The sequence below is a fragment of the Sciurus carolinensis genome, chromosome 10 (genome assembly GCF_902686445.1).
Source record: "Sciurus carolinensis chromosome 10, mSciCar1.2, whole genome shotgun sequence".
Lineage (NCBI taxonomy): Eukaryota > Metazoa > Chordata > Mammalia > Rodentia > Sciuridae > Sciurus > Sciurus carolinensis.
This window is the reverse complement of record NC_062222.1, coordinates 86,024,157-86,051,290: the sequence shown is the minus strand read 5'-3', so window position 1 is coordinate 86,051,290 and position 27,134 is coordinate 86,024,157. Positions and strand designations below refer to the sequence as shown.

The following is a 27,134-nucleotide window of genomic DNA, read 5'->3' as shown; positions in this document are numbered from 1 at the left end:
TGTGTGGGGGGGATACTGTTAGAAAATATTGTACTCACATTTTTCATTGATGATATTAACTGCAAATATATATTTTTGGAATGGGGTCCCACAGCAGGGATTTCACCTCCTTTAATTCTCTGTAATTATTGTCCTACTAAATCACTTAGACTTATTTTAAACAGGTAGTCTGATGATTATTTTAGTCATTAGTATTTTAATTTCCTCACTATGAGCACAAAGTAAAAGTTATGATTAAAATGATTTTATATTTGTTTTGGCTTAATTCTATAATCCTTTGTACCTATGTCATGAAGAATGATTAAATGTTTCCGTGTAAGTGTTATGGAGGATGTAGGACAATAAACTACTGAGAAAAGAAAAGAAAATTTGACATTCTCTTTTAAAATATGTATTATAGAGTAATAATCATTTTGAACTACCACAACCTTACTGCATTTTACAACGTACTTATAAGGTAGCTAAGTGACACTGTGCCTTCTTTTATAAAAAAGTTAACATATATATGTACATATATATCAGGAAGGAATGAAAATTCAGTAAGTGTCCTTAGTACTTCTACTACCAGTTCTATATTATCACAACCTATAGTTGAAATCTTAATCTATTTCCAAAGACTGAATATGAGTTATTCTCATACACTTATTATGTGAACAGGACATTGTTTTAACTGGTTAAGAGGAAAAGAGAATGAACTTGTGAAAACAAAGACGTTCCCACACAGTCCAATGTTACAGTAGGAAGCAAGTAGGAAACATCCTATTTCTCATTCGACATACCTTCCCTAGAAATGACTTCAGCAGGAGGAAGGTAAAATCTTACCAGGTCCTGAAGAAGAGAAGTGATGCTGAGGCTGAATGCTCAAGCCGAACTACCAGTATCCCAAAGCCAAAAAGAAGGGCAAATCTTGACACACACTTTTAAGTATCGAATACCTTATTCAGAAAAACACTACAAAATTCTATACCCAAATGAAGTTAAAGCATGCTGAGTATTTGCAAATCTATTGTTAATATTATGAGTAGACTTTTGAAAGTTTTTGTATCCATGAATAAATTGTGAACCATAGTCCAACTCAGTAAATTACTATTGTATAACTTGTAAATTCCAGCAGTAATTTTCAATAGACACAGATATCTTTATTATTTATATTTTTCCCTGATCTGTTTGATCTGAAATATTTCTAACTCTTTTTCTTTTGGGGGATAGGGTACCAGGTATTCAACTCAGGGGCACTACACCACTGAGCCAAATCCCCAGTCCTATTTTGTGCTTTATTGAGAGACAGGGTCTCACTGAGTTGCTTAGTACCTCACCTTTTCTGAGGCTGGTTTTGAATTCTCAATCCTCCTGCCTCAGCCTCTGGAACACTGGGTGTGGTACCATGCCTACCTATTTCTAACTCATAAACAGGTAGTATATCTCTGGAAAATAAGCTTTGCCTTGATGAAGTAAGTTGTGAAAAGTTGTTTTGTCATCAGGAAGGAACCTGGTTCAGTTTCTTCTTGTGAAAGGAAATTGGAGGAGGTCCATCTGTCAGGACTCCCAGCTTCAGGTCTAGATATAACTATGCCCTTTTTTTCTTCTTTCCTGTTTTAGCTAATTTCTGGCAACAAAACAGACAATATTTAGTGATGATGAATATCACAGCTGCCACACAGGTGAGCAGGAACCCACCCACATCCAAAGAGTAGTACTGGAGCCAGGAGAGGTCATGGGCAGCAACCCGGAGGTATTTTCTTAATAAACTTTCATAAACTTATTTTCTATTGAACTATTACCTTCCTGATTGACTGTTACTCATGTTTTTGAGATTTGTTCTCCTGAGTCTTACCAAGAATGTCATTCTGGGGAATCCATTTGTATAGTACAGTATTGGGTCCTAAGGTGTCTGATTTCTTGCCATCAAATCTCCATATGACCTGTAAGGGTAAACCAAACCTCTTATTAACTGAGTTAAATTTCAAATTATAGGATGTTAGAATTTTAGTAAGATTAAGAAAGAAATCACACACTTAAATTCCTATTCTATGAAAGATAAAGAAATGAGATCAAGAGATAATAAATAAAAAGAACTATTAAAATGGGGTTGTAAATAGAGGACATAATTTTCCTGTATTTATTTTTATATTTAATCAAGATCATGTACACAGTAGCTTCACATAAGTAGTAGACAAATGAGTTTATCAATATCAAATACAAATATTTAAGAAATTAATATATATAAATCTAGAGCATAATGTGTAAAAAATTACTAATGGCATATTTACTTTGTTTCCCAAATCTTGTATTTTATACTAGTTCTCATCTGCTAAGTTTGATATTAACCTTTTTCTTGGTATGTGAAGATTGCTTATAACCACTTTTTCCATAGGTTACTATTATTTGGTTCTTGTAGAGTCACAGTTTCTAATGCACAGGATCCCATTTCTACCCTCTTAAGAAATTAATAGGGCCAAGTCCATCAGGGCAGACTGATTGTCCCTTCTAAGTCTCGTTGGTGGATACTTAGACTCAGGTTAGTGAGTCCTGGTCTTCCTTTCTCTATGTAGCACCATGGAAAGCATCATGAATAGGCCTCTTCCAACATTTAGGGGAAGAATCGAGGCTAGGATTACATAGGATGATGATGTTGTATGATGCTATTCAGATTTTTCATTACCTGCTATTGCTATTGCACTGATACAGTTAATAATATGTAACTCCATACTGATTATGTCAGTAGTGTGTACAGTGTCCTCAGGAATTCTTCAAGTAAAATGAAGAAATGATAGGGCAGAATTTGGAGATTATTCTCTATCTCCAATACTCTTAATACCAATTTCACACTGCATCTGTAAAATGTATTTCTTTTGGAGCACAATATCAATACCAAAGTATTATTAATCAAAAATGCCCTCTTTGCTATTTTAGAATTTGCTGTGTATATTTTTTTGTTTTAAAGGTGATTTCTGAGATAAATTTGTGCTATCATAAAAAATTTCTGTAAACAGAATCTTTACAAAATTTAAGAACTAAATAACTACTTATTCAGTAGTTCTCCACCATTAGGGCACTTTATCTAACCTTTTGTGGAATCTGGGCAAGGGCTGATGCAATCATAATTGCCCTTTCTTCGGTCATGTTACTGACTATTGACCCCAGAGAAAACACCACAACGCCATTCTCTCCCGAGCTCTGGATAAAGTTTTCCATTTCCTGTGAAGGCAAGAATTTGTTCCGTCACAAAAGAGCAAAGGCAGAGCACAGAGTATTGTAAGATTTGGTATAATCATTTAAGGAGAGAAATCAAGTATTAACAGGAATTATCTTTGGTTCTTTTAAATATTAAGTTAAAATATATATAATATATAAGGAATCAAATATTAATAGGAATTATGTTTGACTCTTTTAAAAATTAAGTTAAAATATACGTGATATAATATATAGCCTTAACTATTTGTAAGGTGTAAAATTCTGTAGTATTACACATACATGTATTTCACATTCCTATACAAACAATGTCCAGAACATTTTTATTTTTCACACAGGAAATCTGTGTAACTGAAGCAAGTACTTCTACTTTCTGTTTCTATGAAACTGACTAGTCAGATAGTCATATAAGTGGATTCATAGTATTTTCTTTTTTGACAGACTAATTTTACTTGGTGTAATGTTCTTTAATATTGTAGTATTTGTCCCAATTCCCTAAAGTTTTTAAGACTGATATTTTTATGTACATTTTGTTTATCAATAAATCCATTAATGAATAGCTAGGTTGTTTCTACCACTTCACTTCCAGGAATAGTTTTATGATTGTCTTTGGGCCAATATTTTGTCACAATTCTTTATTCAATTCTTCTAGAATCTACCCAGAAGTGTAATTGGTAAATCATAAATTTATTTTGAATTCAGTCTTGGTGTGTGTGTGTGTGTGTGTGTGTGTGTGTGTGTGTGTTGCCAGAAGTTGAATCTAGGGCCCTTACACATGCCAGTCAAGTGCTTTACCAGTGAGCTACACCCCCAGCCCATGTTGTCTTTTTAAAAAAAAAAAACTGGGGCTGAGAAGATAGCTCAGTTGGCAGAGCGCTTGCCTTGCAAGCACAAGCCCCTGGGTTTAATCCCTAGCACTGTGGGGAAAAAACAAAATTAATAACAGTTTTATTGGAGAGAGATTTCTTATATGAAATACCTTCCCTTTATTATGTATATATATGCAAGTTATTATGTATATTATGCAAGTTTATATTTCTGTGTGTGTGTGTGTGTGTGTGTGTGCACGCTTGTTCAAGCAAGAAATGAAATAGTCATTATAGACTAGCGAGGGTGTTTTTCTCCTTGACCAAACTCTTGTTGCCCTCTCTAAAATAGCTTCTCCTATAGGAGTGGGCTTTTGCACCTCCGTTTTGCATGTAGTGTTTGGATATTTTTCTTTGTGTTGTCATATTAAGAATCCTCTAAATTTGAGTCTCATGAGTTTAACTAGAATCCGCCAACACTGATATCTAATATTGTACATTTGACATAAGATAGTTTCAGATTTCTCGAACGCCTTCCTTTCCAGATATTATACTGGCCTGCCTTCAGCAACTGTCTTGTTAGGTCTCTTTGGTCAGAATCCCTGCAGCCCCTGATGTTTCCTCTTAATAACTTTCTATCCACTGACCCTCACCTTATACCTTTTCTATAAATCTATTCTTTTCTTTGTATTCAGAGTTGAACTTAATTTATCTCTCTTTTCAACAAAATCCAATTGCAGTGGTGCCTACACTTATTGTGCAGATCCTAAATGAAGTTTGCCTTATGGCCTTTTAACGTTTGCCATTAATAATTTTTTTCTTTAACAATTATGATTCTATATCTCAGAAAGGGTGAGATTCATCCCTAAAGTGCTGAATCTTTCATCCAGGACCTTAAGTGTGCATCTTTAAAGTCTTTGCCTTCACTCCCAACTGGTTAATTGGCTATCAATTGGGGAGTACAACTCCTGAAACCTTGCCCTGAAGAAACATCTATTGACTTGGGTAAGGGCAGAGCATGTTTTTCAAGAACCTCATTATTCTCTCTAAGCTGATCTAGAGTCTAAGAAATTGGATGCTAGGTTATTCTCCTAGGGGTGGGTCTCAGTTTTAAGAGGCAGGATTAGAATCCTAGGCAAGCAGCAACTGCTTACAATGACAGGCATCTTTTTTAAAAAAAATTTTTTTACAGACTGCATTTGGATTCATGGTACACAAATGGGGCACATCATTTCTTTTCTATGGTCTTGCACAATGTAGATTCATACCGTTCGTGTAATCATGCATGTACATAGGGTAATGATGTCTTATTCCACCATTTTTCATACCCCCTCCCTCTTATTTCCCTCTATGTAACCTAAAATTCCTCCATTCTTCTCTCTCCCCCCACCCCCCTACCCCCATTATATATCATCATCCTTTTATCAGGGAAAACATTTGGCCTTTGGTTTTTTTGGGATTGGCTTATTTCACTTAGTATGATATTCTCTAATTCCTTCCACTTATCTGCAAACTTGGAATGGACCCACCTTTTGACCCAGTTATCCCACTCCTCAGTTTATACCCAAAGGACTTGAAATTAGCATACTATAGTAACACAGCCACATGAATGTTTATAGCAGCTCAATTCACAAGAGCTAGATTGTGGGACCAACCTAGATGCCCTTCAACAGGTGAATGGATAAAGAAACTGTGGTATATATACACAGTGGAATATTATTCAGTCATAAAAAAGAATAATATTATGGCATTTGCAGATAAATGGAAGGCATCTTTGATGGAAAGGTACCTGTGTACTTTGCTGGCTGTCTCTCTTGAGTGGAGATAATTCCCTGACTCCTGGGCTAGAAAATTTCTTTTTGCTTGTCTAGTTGTGAGACCTAGTTATTAATTTTCCCATGAGAACACATTAGTCAAATGAAAGCTCTTTTCGAACCCCTGCTGACTTTGTGCTCTGATTACTCTCTCTGCTTTCTTTCTTGTTGGTATGATTTTAGTACAGAGAGTTTGGATCTTTAAGGTTACCAAGGGACATCTAAGATGCTCCCAAACATGCTCCACCTATTTCTTCTTTCTTTAACATGTCATCGTCTCCTCAGGTCTATAGCAAGGAGACATCGCACCCTTTGCTACGTCTCCTTCAAGGTCTTACCTCCTCCCTCTGTCTGTGCCCCAGGGCTGCTCTTTTCACTTCCCTCCTTGACCCCTCTGTTCCTACAGTTACAGTCACTTGTTCCTCTGTCTCAGGCAAGGGCTCCTAAGGAACTCAGGATCCTTACAAAGCAAGTACTTGAGGTTGAAAGGAAAAAGGCTAATTAGAAATAAAATGAATATGTTGTCCACTTAGGTGGGCCTCAAAGACATTTAGAGGGTCACATTATAGGTCCCTGGCCTATAATGCAGACTCCTTTAAAAGTCTTCTTCACAGATTATTTTAGTTCCAAGAAACTTTACCCCCTATTGATTATATAATTTCAACTTCTTGCATTTTTTAAATCAGAAACACAATTCAGATGAAATACTAGATAATAGCAGTGAGTCTTATATTACAGTGTTGCCTGATTCTTGGCTACAATTTTAGAATGGAAGCTAGAGGATCTCTGTGAGTGTTTATGTTTATGCATGTATGTTTATGTATGCATGTTTGTGTTACAAGTTACATTTATATGATATTTTCTAAGCTCTAAATGATATTCCTAATGAAATACACAAAATCTCTGAATGGCTTTCTATTCCAACTGACTGTGAACACTTACATAAATTAAACATAACTAAAATGACCAGAAATGTAGAAAGACCCAAATACTTTCAATATTCATGTGACTTGAGTAAATCTTTGGCAAATATGACTAGTTTGATGTTATGGTTTACTGAGAATAAAAATTTCTCAGTTATCAGCATAAGTATAATATGAGCTTATGTATTTATTCTACCTTGGTTTATCAGTTCACCTATGGTTACGAATAGTTAACAAGGAAATAACTTGAGATGAAGGCTAGCATTGTTGCTGTTATAGTATGGCTTACTAAAACTAGTTTCCAAAATCTTTTTATTAATTTGATACCTTAATGACATACTAAGTTAAATAAAGGCATACATGTTTATTACATGTGTAGTTCATTTCTAAATAAAACAAACTACTGAAACACCTAAGTATGTATGTATTTAATTTTTAATTTTTAATTTTTTTAATTTAGCTTTTAATTTTTTACAGACTGCATTTTGATTCATTGTACACAAATGGGGTACATCATTTCGTTTCTGTGGTTGTACACAATGTAGATTCATACCATTCGTGTAATCATACATGTATAGACTTTTAAGCTCAATTATATTTGGGATTGTTAGGAAACATAAGAAATTCTTGAATGACAAAACAGTCCTATAAGAAAACTTGTGTCACAAAAACATTTTCTAGTCAAATGGACTTCCATCAGATCTTTAACTTCTGCAGTTTCATGAACCTGCTAACCCTAGATCAAGCAGACTTGGGAATGAATGATCTGATGAAGGAGGATAATATTTCATGACATTCTGTTTTGAGATTTTGCTGGAATTTGATGTTTTATTTTCATGATTCTAGGCACCCTTTTTCTTTTCTCTTATGGTATCTTTCTACATAACAAATTTGTAGTTTACACTTTTGTTAATGGGAACATTTATTGACTTCTCTTTTTCCAACCTCTGCAGTATTTACTAAGTACTCTTGGCATTGAAGTTGAACTCCGGTTTCTGATTTGGCTCTCCAGTCTTCCCAGTTTCAGGAGACTTCTAGAAGTCTAATCTGATATTTCTTTTGAAAAGATCTGACAAGGCAAACCCCAAGAGCATTATGGTCAATTTCCATTCTTGCTGTGCTGGTGAAAATAATCTGTCCAATCCAATGAAACCAAGCATATTTTGTCAGGAAGAATTACCTTACTCTATTTATCATTGATCAGCAATGGAGTTGAGTGGTTGTAGGTGAATTTTATGTTACAATGGAATACCATGACACACCATTTTGTGTTATTTTAACATGTAAATTGAAGTGGGTCATATTGTGTTCACCTTACTCAATTTTCAATTCTAGGTTCCTCACCAAACTAAAGTATCCATCATTTCTGTTATTTTAATGACTTGGACCACTGGGAACAAAACTCCAACTTCCTAGATGTTTCTTGTGACTCTCTAAAGAATTCCCACCAGTGGAAGCTGGATGGTTTCATGCTTTGCTCTGAGAAATCATCATGACTGTGACATTGATGTCTATGCCATTACCAAAAGCACTTAAACTGCACATCAGGAAATTTGTCAGTTGTGATGTCTTAGCACAATGTCATGTTTCAGCAAGAATCTTGTGATATTGTTTTGGCCAAAATTTCCCTGACTTCTGATGTTTGTTCTTAGTAATCTTTCACCCACTGACTTTTACCCTGCATCTTTACTATAAACCCCTTCTATTCCTTATTGTATTCAGAGGCAAACCCAATGTGTCACAAAACCCCATTGCAATGGTCCTAATAGGATTGTCCTTAAAATAATCTGCCTTACTAACTTTAAGCTTGCTAAAAAATGTCATGGATTTTTCTTATTTAACTATTGTGGGATAGGGACAGAGAACACCTGTACCCAGAAATTTCACTTATCATGTTATTAGTTACTAGTATATATTCTTGAAAGGATCTTATTTAGCCTTTAATTATTCATCTATATGGTTCTACTAAGTCACTTGAGTTTATTCCAGCCAGGTTACCTGAAAAGTGGTTAATATTTGTGATTAGTGTCTGGGACACTATGAAGATAGTTCAAAAAGTAAAGTACATTGCATTGAGCTAACTCATTAAAAGAATAGAAAGTCAATAACAAAATATTACATCTCTAGTATAGACTCATATCATTGGCAAATTGGGATAGTTTGAGCTCTTTTTTTTCCTGTTTATATCCCTTTAATGTCTTTCTTTTTTCTAATTGCTCTGGCTGGAGCTTCAAGGACCAGAAAGCTTCTAGAACTAATAAACAAATTCAGCAAAGTAGCAGGATATAAAATGAGCACCCATAAATCAATTATGTTCTTATACACAAACAATGAATCAACTGAAAGATAAACTATCACATTTGTAATAGCCTCAAAAAAATAAAATACTTGGGAATCAATATAACAAAAGAGATGAAAGACCTCTACAATGAAAAGTACAGAACACCAAAGAAAGAAATTGAAGAGTACCTTAGAGGATGAAAAGATCTCTCATGTTCTTGGATAGGTAGAATTAATATTATCAAAATTGTCATACTACCAAAAGTGCTGCACTGTACAGATTTAATGCAATTCCTATTAAAAGTCCAATGATGTTCTTCATAGAAATAGAAAAATCAGTGATGAGATTTAATTGGAAGAATAAGAGACACAGAATAGTCAAAGCAATCCTTAGAGAGAAAAGTGAAGCAGGAAACATCACAATACCAGACATTATATTATACTACAGTGCTATAACAACAAAAATGTCATGGTATTAGCACCAAAATAAACATGAAGACCAGTGGAACAGAATAGAAAACACAAAGACAAACCCACATAAATACGGTTATTTCATGCTAGACAAAAGTGCCATAAACATACCTTGGAGAAAAGATAATGTCTTCAACAAGTGGTGCTGGTGAAACTGGAAATCCATATGTAGCAGAATAAAATTGAATCCCTATCTCTCACCCTGCTCAAAACTCATCTCAAAATGGATCAGAAACCTAGGAATTAGACCAGAGACCCTGCAACTAAAAAAAGAAAAACTAGGCCCAAATCTTCATCAGGTGGGTTTAGGACCTGAATTCCTCAACAAGACTTCTAAAGCAAAAGAAATAAAATCAAGAATCAATAAATGGGATGAATTTGAACTAAAAAACTTCTTCTCAACAAAGGAAACAATTAGTAATGCGATGAGAGACTCTACAAAATTGTAGAAAATCTTTACCACATGCACCTCAGCTAAAGCAGTAATCTCTAGGATATATAAAGAACTCAAAAAACTTAACACCATAAAAGCAAGTAAATTAATCAATAAATGGGATAAGGAACTGAACAGACACTTCCCAGAAGAAGAAATACAATTAATCAACAAATATATGAAAAAAGGTTCAAAGTCTCTAATAAGTAGAGAAATGCAAATCAAAACTATTCTAAGATTTCATCTTACTCCAGTCAGAATAGCAATTATCAAGAATACAAGCAACAATAAGTGTTGGGAGGATGTGGGGAAAAAGGCACACTCATACATTATTGGTGAGACAGCAAATGGATGCAACCACTATGGAAAGCAGTATGGATATTCCTCAGAAAACTTGGAATGGAACCACCATTTGACCCAGTTATCACACTCCTTGGTTTATAGCCAAAGGACTTAAAATCAGCATATTACAGGGATGGAACTACATCAATGTTTATAGCTGCTCAATTCACAATAGCTAAACTATGGAACAAACCTAGGTGCCCTTCAACAGATGAATGGATAGAAAAATGTGGTATGTTTATGATGGACTATTACTCAGCCCTCAAGAAGAATGAAATTATGGCATTTGCCAGTAAATGGATGGAGCTGGAAAATATCATGCTAAGTGAAATAAACCAATCCCAAAAAACCAAAAGCCAAGTGTTTTCTCTGATATGTGGATGCTAATTCACAATGGGGGAGGGGGCTAGGGAAGAATAGAGTTACTTTAGGTAGAGGGAAGTGAAGAAATGGGAGAGGGTATGGAGATAAAAAGGATAGTAAAATGAATCAGAAGTTATTTCCCCATGTAAATATATGATTACCTGACTGGTGGTATTCTATGTCATGCATAGCTAGAAGAATGAGAAATTATACTCCATTATATATGAGGTATCAAAGTGCATTCTACTGTCATGTATAACTAAATAAAACAGAAAAATTAATAAAAAAGGAATCAATAAGTGAGATGGTATGAGACTCAAAAGCTTCTCCACAGCATAGGAAATAATCAAGAGTATGAACAGACAGAGCCTACAGAATGGGGGAAAATCTATGCCACCTGCACCTCAGATAGGGCATTAATTTCTAGGATATACAAAAAAATTCAAAAAAACACCAAAACCCTACAACCAGTCAATAAATGTGCAAAGAACTGAAGAGGCACTTCATAGAAGAAGAAATATGGATGGTCAACAAATATATGAAAAAATGTTCAACATCTCTAGCAATTAAAGAAATGCAAATTAAAACTACTCTGAGATTTCATCTCACTCCAGTCACAATGGCAATTATCAAGAATACAAGTAACAATAAATGTTGGCAAGACTGTGGGGAAAAAGTTCATTTATACATTGCTAGTGGCACTACAAATTGGTGCAACTACTCTGGAAAGCATTATGGAGAATCTTCAGAAAACCTGGAATGGAACCACCATTTGACCCAGTTATCTCACTCCCTGGTATATGCTGAAAGGACTTAAAATCATCGTAGTACAGTGATACAGCCACATCAATGTTTATAGCAGCTTAACTCACAATAGCTAAGCTAGGAAAAAACCCTTCAATAGATGAATGGATAAAGAAGATGTGCATAGACACAATGCAATATTACACAGTCATAAAAAAGAATGAAATTGTGGCATTTGCCAGTAAATGGATGGAACTGGAGACCATCATACTAAGGGAAATAAGCCAATCCCTGAAAATCAAAGTCCGAATATGCTCTCTGATATGTAGATGAAAACACATAACAAGGTGAAGGAGGGAAGAATAGAAGTTAATTGGGTTAGACAAAGGGGAATGAAGGGAAAAGGGGATGGATAGAAATAGGAAAGACAGTAGAATGAATTGGACATAACTTTCCTGGGTTCATATATATGTATATATACCCAACCAGTGTAACTCCATGTCATGTCCAACCATAAGAATGGGATCTTGGGCTGGAGAGGTAGCTCAGTCGGTAGAGTGCTTGCCTTGCAAGCACAAGGCCCTGGGTTCGATCCCTAGCACCGCAAAAAAAAGAAAAATATATAAATAAAAATTTAAAAAAAAGAATGGGATCCTAATTAGAATAAGTTATACTCCATGAATGTATATATGTCAAAACACATACTACTGTCAAGTATACCTAAAAAGAACAAATTAAAAAAAAAAGAAAAAAATTGTGATTAGTCTTTTAACTCTCTGATCTGAGTATTGAGAAACTTTAGGTATACCGGAGATGAATTTTATTTATCTTCTCTCTGCTCTAAAAACCTTTATAACATAATTTACCCCTTGTCAGAATTTCCTAAATGTTTTCCCAAATTATTCTCCTTTTGTTGGGAGTTTAAGAATCACTGAATTTCAGGAGTCTGGCATTTTGGCTTAGAATTTCTGTGAAATAGTCCTAGAAGTCCTATTAATGCTCTAGAAATACACATGTGTAGCTCTATGTTTGTGTGCCATGAGTCCAAGTCTGTTTACTTATGCCACCCCTCAGCCTGAAATCACACTTTAGTATTGTCCCAGTAGAATGTACTGTGAAGGGCCCACATCATCACCTTACTGTGGTCTGCAGGACATTTGTATGCAGTGGTAAGAGGCCCATCCACCTTTCTCCGGGGGAGATCTGGGAACCCTCTTAAGTACCCTACTGCACCTGATAAAGCTTCTGGCAAAGAATGTTTCCTGCAATTGCTTGAGAATCATCTTAACATGTGTTCCCTTAGCCTTGCTTTTTATATTCTACATAAGAATAATTCTGTCTTGTTAAAAACTCTTCTACCACAAAATGAATGGAGAAAACCAACACTTTCCTGGAAATTTTGTCAAAACTATATATTCATTGGGGGGTGGTTCTTTCAGTTTTTAATTCATTGTCGTTTCTGTTTTTTCCTAAAACAATGAACGAAATCCACTTGATTTATTTCTCTTCCTAATCATCAGTTAAAGCATTGTTTAAACAATGTTTTACAGGAAACACCAAGAAAAATTTACTAATTTAACAAACAGACCCTGTGATAGCCACAGCATTCACCAAAAGTATAATTTTAACCTGAGGCATCATCTTCATTAGGAGGATATATTTCTAAGATTCCCAGGGTGCGTCTAGTGGTTATATGTGATTCCATTGACCTGTAACAATATTTAACGTGACTTACATAACAGTGTTTTATCTCACTGATGCTCTGCTCAGAGCTTCCTTCATTTAGGCAGTAGAAATTTTTTTCCTACATTATTATCTAGTAAATCTCTTTTTATAGATTAACACTGACAGGGATTAATTCTTGTTCTGCAACACCCTCATGGAAATAAAAAAAAAAAGGCTCATTATAAGACAGTTTGAACAAGTATAAAATAGAAAATAAGATTTACTTATAATCTCTATGTAACTATACCACTGATTTAAAATTTCCATTTTCAGGGCTGCAGATATAGCTCAGGGGTAGAGTGCATGCTTAATATGCACAAAACCTTCTGTTTGATCCCAAGCAAATACACACAGAAAAAAATGGCATATTTTTATTTTGTCCTTTGCTCTATTCATACAACTAAATGCATTCATATGGGCCTGGCTTGTAGCTTAGTGGTACAGCACTTGCCCAGTGTATGTGAGGCTTGGGATTCTTTCCTCAGCACCACACATGTACACATACAAAGAAATATATGTCACATATATTTAGAAAACTGTACTCCTATTATATATACCTTTTTATCTTCCAAGAAAATAGTACTTTTACTATATTTATTAATTTGGTTTTTTATCTGCTTCTAAGCAAATTTCTATTATGGCTAACAGTAGAGTTGAGTATTCTTAGATAAAGTGATTATTATAGTATCCATGTACACAATGTAAGCTTTTAAAACATTCCTCATGTTATACATCTAAATTACTTCTGATGTTTCTTTTATTAACATAAATAATTATGTATATCTTGTTTATTTTTCTCTGTATAATTTTTATGAATTTATTGTGCAAGTGGCAATATGCACTTTTTTCTTTTTCTCTTTTATTATAATTATTGATTCACCCATAAATAATTGTGCACAATTTATGGAGTATAGTGTGATATTTTGATACATGTGTATAATGTGTGATGATCAAATTAAGGTATTAGCATGTCCATCACCTCAAGCATTTATCAGTTTTGGGTTGGAATTTTCCAAATCCTCTTTTCCAGCAATTTTGAAATATACAATAAATTAAAAAGTGTGCATTTTTAAGATTCTTGATGCATTTGTCTCAAGAATATCCGATTCTTCCAAATTTGCAGAAATTTCTGAGAATCTAGTAATTAATGAAAACTCAGAAACTTGGGAGCAACCAGAATTCATTGTAGTAAGAGATAAGAAGGAAGATTTAACAGTGACTTGGATTTGAATCTCCTTTTTGCAACTTCATTGCAACTACTATTTCTAATTATCATGAGTAGGCTACCTTTCAACCTTTTTGTTCTCTTTCTGACCCCACTCTTGTCCCTTCTATTGACACTGACATTTCCATTTAACACGAATGGAGAAATCTTTTAAAAATAGGATTGGTTTGCCCAGAACTTCCATTACTCTTAGGTGTGCTTTTGGAATTGAATTATATATAGCCTCAAAGATTGGCTTTAAGAAGAGATATTTGGATTTTAAATGCTCAATGAGATCAGATACAATGTTACTGCCAACAAAAGGGTAGACAAAAAGAATCTCTTAAGTGATCACTTAATAGTGAATTCAAAAATGCTTTCTGTCTGTTGGAATCATAAAGGTGTGGTATTTGTTAAAAATACATTAATTCTTGTGTTTTTCATATTATCCTAAATACTTATAGAATTCTTTCATAATCATAAGCTAAGGGCAGCCTGCAGATACAAGTGGTAGAAATTAATAGCTATTCTTCAAATATGCAAAATTTATGCTCTTTGTTAAGTAACTGAGAAGGATATATTTCTCTATCTCTTTCTGCCAGGCAGTTAAGAGGTGGAGTCCTATGTTCCCTCAGGCAGTTTTCCTGAGTTTCCCCTATTGCCTTGGGGCAGACAGGAGATACCTGTGGTCTTTCCTTATTATAATATTTCTCACACAATTTCTCTTTCTTGTTCACAGTTTTTCAATGTAGAATGAAAGGTATTTGGGAGCAGAGACTGTGCTACTTCGTTTCTCTGCATATCCAGAACTATCCGATGGTACATGCTAGTCACTCTTCTGAATTAATGACTAATATTTTCTTATATGCTGAATAATGAAGACCTTCATTTAACTGATCTTATCTTCAAAAGTCCCCCAGGTTTTCCTTTTCTACTGTAACAAAAATGAAATTCACATACTTATGTGGCATAGACATGTAAGAATTTCTATATACAGATCTCTTTGCCCTATTTCTTATAACTTTTTTTTTTTTTTTAAACAGTGAATGAGACATTCTGAGGACAGGGAATCATTCCTGGTGAAATTGCAAGGACAAGAAACATCCAAGTGGAAACAGGTTTACCTTAGGCAGAGGTTTGGCAGGTCTGCAGTGGAGTCCTCCAACAAAATCAACATTGGTAGGTTTGGGCGAGGAAATTCCAAACCCCAGTAGGTGCGAATGAGCCAGATATCTGCTTTTGCCGTTGTCTCTGACAATGTAGTAGGTCATCCTGAACAGGAGAAAGAAGACTAGAGCTGTAGAACACTGGGAAGTTGTCCTGTGAAAATGAATTTGCCTGTAAAAGTCTGAAAGAAATTTCAATAATGAAACAAAATATGTTTGAGTGTCTGATTTAATAAAGTTAATGTGTGTATTATATATATTTTAAACATGTGTTGCTCATATTTATGTGGACATATATGAAAGACACAAAGTGAGAGATGAAGTGACAAAATATTTGAATTTATAAATGAGGAAACTAACCTACAGATATGGAGACAATTTCCTCAAAGCCACATAGATGATTGTTCTAGAAATATTTGTAGAGGTTCTTGATCTACATTCTACACTCATGAGGACATTTAGTGACATTTAAAGCTATTGCTTTTGAAGATGAAATAAAATGGATAGTAAAATGATAATAAATGTGTGTGACTGCCCAGAGAAGTCCTCAGTGGTTTATTGTTGTTGTGTAACTTCCTGCTGTGTACAAAGATTTCTGACTGTACAATTTAAGCTTTTCTATAATGTTTTGAGTTTGATATATTATTGTGATAAAATATTTTTATTTTAATCACCATATTTTTTAAAGATTAATTTCTCTGATTTCATATTCCTTCAGACTCACCCTCAAAGGCAGGACAGATTTTAGAATTTACATTACCATTAGAAAACAGGACTTACCTAAAACTTCACTGTAAAAGTGATTCCACTTCTTCTCATTAAAAGTTTGAAACCAAAAATCAAAATAAAGCACACACAACGTGTTTTTTATCTGCTCCATGAATGTCACTTGATCACTTAATTCTGACAGAATAGCAGGCACATAGGAAGGAGGGAATGAAAGTCCTGCACTATATTTTTCATACTTGTAGCCAGGATAAAAGCGGTGAGTGTACACGAATGGTATTTTAAATAGTTCAGCTAGCAGCTCACCACAAGGACCAAAGGCATCTGGAAGAATGACATCAAACTTGGATTCACGTAGTTTTGTCATAAAATTCTTGTTGAAAACTTCTTCTTTACAGCGATTCTCAAAATATTCAGAATCTTCCCACAGAATTTCTTGCAACAATGAAAAGTATGTCCAAATTGATTATTTTGGCAGTTCATAAATCAACTTCCTGATTTCTTCAATGTAATAATACTCTATGTCATTTCTAGATACTGCTGTAGGGTAAGTCTCAAATTTAATAGCAGATCTTCTTCAACATAAAACGAAATGGCAGCTGAGGGTCTCAGAAGAGTCACCTCATGACCCCTCTGGACTAGTTCATCCAATATTGTCTTTACATTGATCCAATGCCTGAATTCCACTGGCCACACCAGCACCTTTGCACAACTTCCAGAACCAAAGTGACTACTCAGCTGTAGCAGCATCAGAACTGCAGTCATTTTCATAGACATCCTGGTGAAATGCAAGGTTTCCTTTCACATTGGATTCCTGCTGCTTTTGCCTATATCCATGCAGAAATCTTTAGTTAAAGTATAACTTTACACACCAAAGTAAATACACTAGTAGACAGAGTCTCTGACTGCCAAGTGAGAAAAGCAAATGGTAGATGTCCTCATGTTTGTGTGAAAATGTGCAATGATTCCTTTATAAGTGCTTTTTTGTAGTTAAGAGGTGATGACCTTACATTTGTAAGTCACTATAGTTGAGGTTTTAGAATAATGTAAAGAATAGCAGAAAAGTGAGATGTTAACTTTTGTTTGTAGTTTGTGGAAATGTAGTCATAATACTGCTGAATAGCATTTGGGGATAACTTCCTTCAGTGGATTTTTTTTTTTTAGTGTGGTGGCAACTTTGTTTTTACATATTGTACAAATCACGTATTGTACAATTCACCAATAAAAAGCTCAGTGGTCCATAGTACAATCTCAGAATTGTAAACCACCACTGCAATCATGTTTAGAGCACTTTTGTCTCTTGGAAATAAGCCCTATGCCTCTATGCATTCTCCTTGCTCCAGTTCTAAGAATCTGTAATATATTTCTTATCTTTATAGCACTGGGTAGGGAATAGCATCAAAGCTATTTAGGTACAGAATGTGAACCATTAACCACTATGACTGTGCTATATGACTCAATTTCCTGGATAGTAATTGTTTTCAATATGTTATATTTTTAGTCTCCCCTTTATATACCTATGTATTAACTGAAAGAGTAATACATAAGTATAATTAAAATATGTCAATTTAATGTTCCAGTTATCTATCACTGCTTAACAAACTGCCCACAAATGTAGAGGACTAGAACAGCAACATTTGTTTTGTTAACTTCTCTCATCGTTTGGTGTGTTGACTGAGCTCCGCAAAGTGGTTCTGACACAGGATTTCTTAGGTGGATATAGTCCTGTGTTGGCAGGGATATAATCATGGAAGGTCATTCATTCATTTATATGGTAATTGGCAAGAAAAAGTCAAATTGATGGTGGGTTGGAACAAGTGGGACAATTGTATCTCTCCACTAAAAGGTCATTTATCATGGGGGGCTTCTATTTTGACTCAGATTCTGTAGAGAGTGGAGAACTGAATAAAAGAAATGGAGAGACAGAAAAAGGACACAGAGACAGAAACTACAGGCAGAAAGAGAGAGAGAGAATGTGTTGTCTTTTCTAATAGAGTCTTTGAAAATAAACTGTGACTTTTACTGTATTCTCTTGGTGGAGGGAGCTACAAGCCTTGCTGAAATTCAGTAGGAAAGTTCATTGAGATGGGACATGGTTTGTTGAGGAGATTGTCAGAATATTTGTAGTCATATGTGAACAAGCCACACATTTTTGAAGTCTCTAACAAAGATCACCAAGTCACTATAAAATACATTAAATATTGATATTAAAAGCCAACTAAGGGCTGGGGATATGGCTCAGTTGGTAGAGTGCTTGCCTTGCAAGTACACAGCCCTGGGTTCAATTCCCCAGCACTGCAAAAAAAAAAAAAAAAAAAAAAAAAAAAATCCAAGTAAATTCATTGTGAACTTAGATTTTTACAGGTATAGAAATTTAATAATATATTTATTCATAGTTTTTTGTAATTTTTTTACTTGTGCTTTTCAGATATACATGCCTGTAGAACATATGTTGACATACATGGAGTATAATTTATTCTAATTAAGATCCCATTATTGTAGTTGTATATGATGTGGAGTTTCACTGCTCATGTATTGATATATGAACCTAGGAAAGTTGGGTCTGATTCATTCTATTGTCTTTCTTATTCCCATCCCCCTCCTTCCCCATCATTCACCTTTGTCTAATCCAATGAACTTCTATTATTCCTTCCCATACCTTGTTGTGTGTTAGCATCTGCATATTATAGAGAACATTCGGTCTTTGGTTTGTAGGGATTGGGTTATTTCACTTAGCATGATAGTCTTTAGATTCATCCATTTACAGGGAAATACTATAATTTCAGTCAAACTAAAAAGTTTCTTCACAGCAAAGAAAACAATCAAGAATGTGAACAGAGAGCCTACAGAATGGGAGAAAATTTTGTTGCCTGTACCATAGATATTTTAAATATGAAACGAGTGTCCTAAAAGCAGGCCCAGTATGGAGAAATTGGCCAAATTCTGGCCCCTGAATGACTCTAATATCATATTATCAAACTGATAATATGATATCAAATCTTATAGCTTTCTATCTTGAATCAATTTGTTTATTTTACAAAATAGTTTTAAGTCACATGATTGATTATAATTTATTATTGTGGAAAGTCCAATGCTACAGAAATACAAAAGTTTAACATTAAAATTCTGTGTATTTTTCCAAATTATTTACTGTGTATTTATACAGGTTGACATATATTTTACTTCATTCCAAAGTGTTTTTTAAATTTATGACTTTAAGAAAATCAATTTGACAAGGACAATGTTGTTTTCTACCTTATAAAATTAATCATAAGAGTGTTTTCACTGGTAGCCATTTGAATTCTAGGGGGAATACCCCATAAATATATATGATGATGTGCAGTTTATTTCTGCTTGAGATCCCTAAATAAAGATTTTTAATAGCAAAGAGGACTTTTTGATTTGATTCAAAAATGTTAGTCCACATTATGTTTTCTAGTCCACATTATGTTTTCTTACTCAGTGAATTATGGGTTATGATTTTTCTGAGAAAAATGTATTGATTTCATTTCTGTTTCCTACATATATATCATTCATCTTTTGAAAAACTTTAAAAAATTAATTGACACATAATTATACATACTTATGGGGTAAACTATGATATATCAATTCATGTATAATGCTTAATTATCAGATCAGGGTAACAATATATCCACCACCTGAATATTAGTCATTTCTTGTTTAAACATTCAAAATCGTCTCTACTAGCTATTTGAAATATGCAATTAATTGCTGTCAATGTTACTTATCCCACTATGCAAAAGAATATTAGAATTGTACTAAGTATAACCACACCCCTGTTTTTCACCCTCCTTTCTTCCCCTTCCTCTTTACCTTTTTCTACTTTTGTGAGATCGATCCTTTGTGCTTCTACAAATGAGAACATAAGTTATTTGTGTTTCTGTGCCTGTTTGATTCCACTTAATGTGCTCCACTTCTATTTATGTTGGTGCAAAAGGCAGGACATCACTATTTTTTAAGACCAAGTAATATTTGATTGTGTTTAAAAAATACATTTCCTCTGTTCATTTATCCATTGATGGGAACTTAGTTTCATTCCATATCTTGGCTACTGTGAATAGTGATGTAAGAAACGTGGGAGTATATATATTTTTTTGAAATACTAATTTACTTTTATTTGGATTTATACCAGTAGTGAAATTGCTAGATCACATGATATTACTCTTTCTGGATTTTCCTTTTCTTTTTTTCTTTTTTGGAATTTCCATACTGTTTTCCACGACTATACTAACTTACATTCATGCTAATGGATCCTTTTCTCTGGATTCTTGCCAGCATTGTTTTTTTGTCTTTTGATAATGTACAATCAACTGCTGTGAGATGATATCTAATTGTGGTTTAATTTGAATTTTCCTCATAATTATCCATATTGAGTATTTTTTCATATATTTGTTGGCCATTTGTATATTTTCTTTTGAGAAATATCTAATTGGTTTTCCCCCATTTTTAATTGTGCTTGAGATCTATCTATCTATCTATCTATCTATCTATCTATCTATCTATCTATTTATGTACCTATCTATCTATCTATCCATTCGTCCATTCATACTGGGGATTGAATCCAAGGCCTTGTGCATGCTAGGTAAGTGCCCTTCCACCAAAATAAATCCCCAACACTTTTTCCCTTTTTTAGTTTTTTGCTAAACTACCAAAGCTGGCCTTGAACTTGCAATTCTCCTGCCTTAGACTTCCTAGTCACTGGGATTACAGATCTGTCAAATATTTAACAGCCTGGTGAAATTTTTCTTATTGAATTTTGTATTATTAAGCATGTAGAAATAATTATATTTAAATTCAAGAGAGTTTCTACTGGGAAATGACTTTAGGTGAAAGAAGGTAAGCATTTCTCACATCCTGAGGAAGAGAAGTGATGTAGAGGCTTGATATATAAGAAGCACTACCAGTCTCCCAAAACCACATAGAAAGGCAAATTCCAATTATTGAATACCTTATTCAGAAAAAAGTTAAAAATATAAAGTTCTGTACCCAAGTGAAGTTAAAGCATGCTGAATATTTGAAAAAAAATATGTTGATACTTTGAGTAGACTTTTGAAAGTTGTTGTATCCAGGAATAACTTGTGAATCATAGTCCAGCTCAGTATATAATCATGATGTAAGTTGTAAATGCCAGCAGTAATTTCCAGTAGGCACTCATATCATTTAATTATTTTTATTTTTTCCCAATTTTCCCCATTATCCTTTGTCCTGAAACATTTCTAACTCTTAAACATGTAGTATATCTCTGGAAAATAAGCCTTGACAAGGCAAATCATGAAAAGTGGTTTTGTCACTGAAGGAAGGAGCCTGGTTCACAGCCACTTCTTGCAGGAGTAAATTGGAAGAAGTCCAACTGTCAGGACTCCCAACTTTGGGTCTAGGTTACAACTACATCCTTATTTTCTTCTTTCCTTTTTTAACTAACTTCTGGCAACAAAACAGACAACACTTAGTGATGCTGACTATCACAGTTGCCACGCAAGCCAGCAGGAACCCAACCACATCCAAAGAATAGTACTGGAATCAGGAGAGGTCACAGGTGGCAACCAAAAAGTATTTAGCTCTTTTGTGGAGCATGACAAACTTGATCCAGAGTATGGCTTGATCCAGAAGATGGCTCAATCCAGAGGCTTCACAGGATGATTGTAGTGAATTGTGGATAACCTCATAGCATTCTCTTTAAAGGATACACATAAAGATACCAACTTTGAAAAGAAGTTAATTTGCATGAGCATATCAAGTCATTGAAAAGTTTTTCAAAACTATCATTCAAGTGATTCAAAATAAATGTCATAGAAGTGGTGTATTTTGCTTTTCTCTTCATGCAATGTTTGGTTTTATTGGAAGTTTCTCATTTACAAATATTTTTAAAGTTACCATAGAAGGTCTGGAGGGTAAGTTAAAGATTTCCCATAAGAAGAAGTGGTTATGAACAATTCTGAGTCCAATTAGCAATAAAGGAAAAAAAATGAAATGTGGGAGTGATTATTTTGTCATTATTAAAGAGGAATCGTGTCTTGCTGGTGAAATGCCTCCTGACCAGTCCCCTACTGACAGTCTTCTACTGTCTACTTCCTAATGTCTACCTAGTATTATTAATTGTTAATACATGTATCCAATTATGTTACCATCTTTCTCAATTTCTATCTGGCTTCTGAACACCATTAGCATAAAATCCAAACCTGATCTTGGGATGGAGGTTTCTAATTGGTCAGACACTGGCAATGTTTTCTGCTTTATTTTGTTCCTGCTCATTCTGTCTAGAAACATTTGTCTTCTTCCCGTTCCCTGATGACACTTGCCTGGGCACCTTCATGCTTTCAATCCTCCCCATCCCTTTCCTTGGGCATCCTTACCTGCAGCACCACATGACACTCATATGTCATGACCGAGGTCTTGGCTTATGCGTCACCTCTCCTTGGGGCTTTTCCTGGTCATATTAGCATAGGAGCCCTAGGCATTCCTTCTATTGGATAATGTTTATTTTTTGTATTTGTTTCCTAAGATTTTAAAACACAGAAATATTATATTGTGTATTATGTCCCAAATTTAAGTATGAAATACATAAAAATGCACATATCCTAGGTGATCAGGTGGACATTTCACAATTAGCTTGGTAACTAGAAGGATCATGAGATAGAATATCACTTTTTTCCAGAAGAAGCACTGCTTATGACTACTTTTAGTCACTACTTCTTTCCCCAAATTAATTATGATCCTGACTTCTAACACATAGCTTGGTTTTATTTGTTTATATATTGTCATCATATGGTATATTCTCAATTTTGCCTCTCTTTTGTGTAGGAGCTCTGGTTTATTTCCATTGCTATAGAGTATTTTATTTATGAAAATACATGGGTTATATTATTGTTTTATGTAAATAGACATTTGAGTAGTTAATATTTTTTTGCCATTGGTAGTAATTCTGTTATAAAACATTCTTGCAAATTATTTTCAGTTAACACATTTAAATACTTCTTTTGGGTATATACATATGAGTTGAACTACTGAGGCAAAAGTTCTGATTAAGATCTTTGTTGATTCTGAATTACTTAGAATGGCACTCCTTAACTTCCATATTTTAGAAATTTTAAAAGTTACCCCTTGTATCCCACTATCTTCTTCTCCGTAATGTAGTTTTAAAGTGGTACTCTGCTTAAGGAATAATACTGTTGGTAGCAATAATGATTGCTGAATTAAGACCATCATGCTATCTAGATACTACACATTCTACAGCATCATTTTGCTCTGGAGTATGAAAAAGGTTACTTTTTAAAAATTTAGTTTATCAAATATTATGCAGGAAGTTTTAATGTGCTTAAAAGATACCATAAAGAAAAATTTAAAAATAAATTCATTTAGAATGGTAGAAAATATTTACAAATCCTACATCTGCTAAGAGGCTTATATTCATAGCCTAAAGGGAATCACTACAATCAATAATAGGAAGACAGTACAATTAAAAATGAGTAATGGGGCTGGGGAGATAGCTCAGTCGGTAGAGTGCTCGCCTTGCAAGCACAAGGCCCTGGGTTCGATCCCCAGCACCGCAAAAAAAAAAAAAAAAAATGAGTAATGGATGGGAATTTGTTACTCAAGAAGCTGTATTAATTGCCAATAAGAACATGAAAGAATTTGCTTTAGCCATAATGGAAATTCAAATCAAGGCCACAATGAACTGTTCACTAAGAAGTCTATAATAAAAAGAAGCAGATGACAACGTTTTAGCAATTATATAGAGAAATTATCACCTTCTTATACTGCTGTTTGGAATGAAAAGTTTGCAACTGCTTTGGAAAAAAATTTGGTATGTTTTTATACACAAGTTCCCATATGACTCAGAAATTTCATTTGTATTATGTATCCAGAAGAAATGAAAAGATATGCTTATACAAAGATATATACATAAATATTTATAATTACCAAAATTGGAAGAAACAGACAAACAGAATATATATATCACACAAATAAATTGCATGTGCTATATCCAATCATAAAATATTATTGAGGGAGAAAAGAAAATTCTGATGTATGGCACAACATAGATGAAACACAAAATATTCTAGTAAAAAAAAGTAGGTGTGAAGAAAATAATGAGAATGGTATGTTTTGATGAACTATCCAGGAGAGGATAATTGACAGAGAAAACATAAATGGTGATTGTCTAGACTAAGTTCAATGCCATGTCACATGTCTTTTGGTGATAAAATTTCCTAAAATTATATTGTTATGAGAATTTCATAATCCTGAAAACACAGTAAGTATATTTGAATTTGAGATTTCTACTTTAAAAAAGTAAATTTTATATATGTGTGTTATATATCATTAATAAAATCTGATAAAATAATTATAATAAAATGAAATTTTGAGCAAAAATTTAGTTTCAGTAATTTTATGTATAGAATTGACATTTGTCATATTTCTTCAAATTCATTATTCTTTCCTCATGTAGATTCCATCATATTTTAAAAAATATATCCTTATTGCAAATAGCTTATATATATGGCAAATATTTTGTGTATGCCTAGAAAAGTTGCACTGCTAGATTTTCCATGTAATCTATGGGGTCAATACAACTTTGAAATAGTTACTATCTTGAGCTAGACAACAATCCTGAAATACTACAAGTTCATCTGTTCGGTTGAAAATAAAAACAGATTTCACATGGGTTAAATCACTTAAATTCTTTCAAAATTAGCCTCTGGAAATGTTCTGAAATTCATACTCACTGATAAGAAGACAATCATTCTATGAATACTACCTAATGACAAATTTGCTGTCCTCATGAAGGTTCATTCATACCCATGCTCAAGGCCTTGAGAAGATCTGCATTTGGCAATGTTCTGAAGTCTAATAGCTGCTTCGTTGGCCTTCATGTGAGCAATGCTATCAGGTTGATCTGCAAAGGAATGCCCACCATAGGGATCTCATGGTAGATTGCTTCACAGACATCATTAGTTCCATTGTAAGTTATAAAAGTTTTTGTTTTTAGATGATTTAGGATTAAGTGAATGCCAACAAAATTGTGGATTAGAAGTCTTATAAATGATATGAGGAATGTGAGTAAAAGGCATTAAAGGGGGCGATGTGCTTTAGATAACAGATTATTGTAACCATGATCCCACTTTGAGATTTCTGTCCTACCTCTGAGGATGAAGCACCTAAGTCCACTGGAGAGGTAAGTGAAAGCTACATGGAAGAGGGGGCATATGACTTGAAACTTGAAAAATGAACACAAGATTGACAGGTGGAGAAAGTAAAAGAAAAAATTTGGGGTTGAAGAAGCAGCATGTGCCAATTAAAAATAAGCTGCCAAGGGCATGTTAAGACATTTTTTCACAAACAAGTAGTGAAGTCATTGAGTTTGGTCTGTAGTGTGTCCAGGGCAGCAGGGAGTGGTGATGGTGGGTGCTTGATTGTAAGGAAGGTGAGGGTACACTTCATATGAAATATATTACCACTTCATGGTAAAGATTCAGGTTTTATGTCCATAGAAAATGAAGAAACATTGGTAACAAAAGCTATTTTTAAATTGGTATTTAAAATACTTCTTCAGTAGAGGAAAGTGGAAGTTGTAGAAATACCAGACTCAAAATTCAAGAGTTGATGGAAAAATTCTTGGAGAGAATATTTGAAAAATATTTGAAAAATATTTGAATTCTGGTCCTAAAAATTATGACTGAGTATAACAAAATGACACTTTTTATAGTTTATTCTTTCCTCATCCTTAGGACTGGAAGAAAATATAAAGAAGTTAGGTTTCAAACCCAGGGGCACTTTACGACTGAGTGACATCTCCAGCCGTTTTATTTTTCATTTTGAGACGGTTTCACTAAATTGCCTGGGCAGTCCTTGAATTTATAATCCTCCTACCTCAGATGCCAGAGTTGTTGGGATTATAAGCATGAACTATCATGCCAGGCTTCATATGAGTGTTTCAAACAACAGGTGTTTAATAAACTTTTTTCCTGTTGAACTATTATCATCCTGATGTGCTGTTCAGGTTTTCAGTATTCATTCTCCAGAGTCTTACCAAGAAGTTCATGCTGGGGGGATTCCCTTGTATGTTGAGAGTAAGGTCTTAAAGTACCTGGTTTCTTGTCACCAAATTTCCACAGAATCTCTTAAAGAAAACACCTACTCTATGACTTGTAATTTAAAGTAAGAGGATATTTGAATTCTAAAAAAATTGAGAGATCATGAGGTTCAACACCTGACACATGGAAAAGCATGAGTCAGCAATTTTGGTTGCTTTTCACCCAACAAATTCAACCATCATCTCTGGGTCTATTAAGGCCAGCCTTCCTCTCTATTTCACAGATCCCCGAAGCCAATTTTATTCACTGAACTTTCCTCTGTCTGTGCTCCTCCTTCCCTGCTACCACCAGCAAACCTGCCAACCTGAAATACCTTGAATGTGTTATTTCTTATATTATGTTGAAGTTTCTAACGTTCTGTGTCTCCATGATTTTCTTTTCTTGCTTTTTTTTTTTTTTTTTTAATTGTCCAAGTTTGAATTTCAGTAAATTCCCTTAGTCACAAACCTCACTGAGGATCAGTCTTCCTACTTTTCAAAACTTGAGCTAAGAAACTGTTGGCAAGTTCATCCATCCTCTAATCTGCCATCTTCTCCTTCCTCCTATACTATAGTTTTTTTGTTGTTGTTGTTTGTTTGTTTTAATGTACCAAAGATTGAACTCAAAGGCTCTTAACCATTGAGACACACATTCCCAGTGCTTTTTATTTTTATTTTTAAACAGGATCTTGCTAAGTTGCTCAGTGCCTCGATAAGTTGTGGAAGCTGGCTTTGAACTTGGGATCCTCCTGTCTTAGCCTCCCAAATTCTGGGATTATAGGCATGTGCTAACACACTAGGCTATACTATAGTTGTACATGGTATTACCACTGGATATCTCTAGGCAAAGGG

The 27,134-nt window shown here is 34.2% G+C and overlaps 2 pseudogenes; both read right to left on the bottom strand.

The window, feature by feature from the left end:
• Positions 1 to 1,796: 1,796 nt before the first annotated feature.
• Positions 1,797 to 16,966, bottom strand: LOC124994275 (UDP-glucuronosyltransferase 2B31-like; annotated as a pseudogene).
• Positions 16,967 to 21,595: 4,629 nt separating this feature from the next.
• The window catches only part of LOC124994274 (UDP-glucuronosyltransferase 2B31-like), a 29,615-nt pseudogene continuing 24,076 nt past the window's right edge, over positions 21,596 to 27,134 (bottom strand).